This window comes from Anneissia japonica, unplaced genomic scaffold, assembly GCF_011630105.1.
Source record: "Anneissia japonica isolate Jap-2015-1 unplaced genomic scaffold, ASM1163010v1 scaffold175260_len1757_cov117, whole genome shotgun sequence".
NCBI lineage: Eukaryota > Metazoa > Echinodermata > Crinoidea > Comatulida > Comatulidae > Anneissia > Anneissia japonica.
The window spans coordinates 1-1757 of record NW_022721292.1 but is presented as its reverse complement, the minus strand read 5'-3'; the positions used below and the strand labels follow the sequence as shown (position 1 = coordinate 1757).

The 1757-nt window shown below is 33.1% G+C and overlaps 1 long non-coding RNA gene across 1 annotated transcript; it reads right to left on the bottom strand.

Annotated features, from left to right (window-relative positions):
* Window positions 1-6: 6 nt before the first annotated feature.
* Window positions 7-1531, bottom strand: LOC117111495. The gene is made up of 3 exons (XR_004445880.1): window positions 1265-1531; window positions 871-995; window positions 7-420 (listed from the first exon to the last, which is right to left on the bottom strand). It is a non-coding gene; the product is annotated as an uncharacterized LOC117111495 (long non-coding RNA).
* Window positions 1532-1757: the final 226 nt, after the last annotated feature.

Sequence of the window (1757 nt, the reverse complement as noted above, 5' to 3'; positions counted from 1 at the left end):
TGGGAAAAAGACCTTCAAACAGATATTTATAACATTTAGTTTTTCTATAATGCATAAATACTTTCTACTTCATATGATTCAACTTGTACTAATTTTGATACAACCATATTCTGTTCGTAAACACGTGCAAGTCAGAAATGAGCTTGGGTAAACTTACCCCAGCCAAGGAGTGCGGACTTCAACATAAAACAACGTATTTCTTCGTAAAATATCAAAACAAATTTTAGATACATATTTATCGCTTCAACAAGCATCCACGACAGCGACGTTAGAACGAAGTAATGCAACATGATGGCCACGACAATACAGCAATTATGACAACTCGTCAACTCAATCCCGATGACAAAAGTTAGATACAGAAACAGCAGAGAAAAACACAAGTTAATAAGTATCCGTTGAGGGCGCTTTCCTCGTAAGTGTCTGTAGAGATAATAATTAAATGTTGATTAATTTCATTTATTCGGAGAAGATATAATTTATATTAATATAAATTGTACATTGATAAATTAAACATAAATACATTCAGACGTTTATAATTGAAGTCAGAGCACGTTGTCCCATATAGCGCCTATCCAATCACACTCGAAGTTCACTTCAGTTCTTCAGTTAACTTTATTTATAGATTACTATATTTCAGATGAACTCAAAGGTCAGATGAAGTTATGGGGCCCTCTTTAAAATTTCAATAAAATACATAACATATACAATAAAACTTTAGTTTCAGTTATGGAATGTTAATTTGGAAAAAAATCCTCTTCAGGTTTTCAAGTGATTTTTTTCAAAAATGTTATTGTCGATGAAACGGACTTTATTGATGTACCTAAAAAAAGCAGTAGGTCAACGAAATAAGAACATAATTTGTTAACTTACTTGAAGTACATAAATGTAAAAATAGTGATAACCAAGCAGACAATAGATATTACACATCCTATGATGCTGATGTAGGTCAACGAATCTTGAAACCTCGTGGTTGGACCGGCTTGACCAGAATAATCCTTTAAAAACAGAAGTTATTGATGTGAGATTTGTTTAAATATTGAGTAAACCAGTTTAAATATTGAGTAAACTAGTTTGAATATTGAGTAAACCAGTTTAAGTATTGAGTAAACTAGTTTGAATATTGAGTAAACCAGTTTAAGTATTTTTTAAACAAAATAATTTCTACTTGTGTGGGTGTTTAAGGCATAGATATTGAATACATATAAAAAAAAAACATTTCTTATTGAATATGGTGATTTTTAAAAAGGAATATAATGAAACAAACCAAAATAACAGCAAAGTTTGTTAAATGGTCACAGAAGCATACGACACGGCCGTCGGATGTTTCGTTGTAATCACAGCCTTCGTTGGACCAGTCGCCTTGTCCGTTTTCCAAATCAAAGTCCCAAAAAACGCATTCAGGATTCCCATCAGCGCCTTCCTATAAGAAGTAACAATTCTACAAATGTTGTAATTGTACTGACAAGGGAATTGAGCTAAGGCTACCAGGCAAGACAGACACTGGCAAATGTAACACTTTGTAAAATAATGTTTAGGTCTACAGCCTTCGGGACAAAACCTATAAGCCAATTTGTTTGAACTGCAGATGCCCGTATTCAAGCAAGGTCAATCGATGAAAACCTATGTTATGAATATCGTCGCTCACATCACGAACTAACACAATTAAATTCAATTGTGTTAGTTCGTGAAATCAAAAAGCGCGTCAAAATACGCGCTGCTGTCGTTAAGGACTTTTTGTGTGGTAAAGAATACAAAAT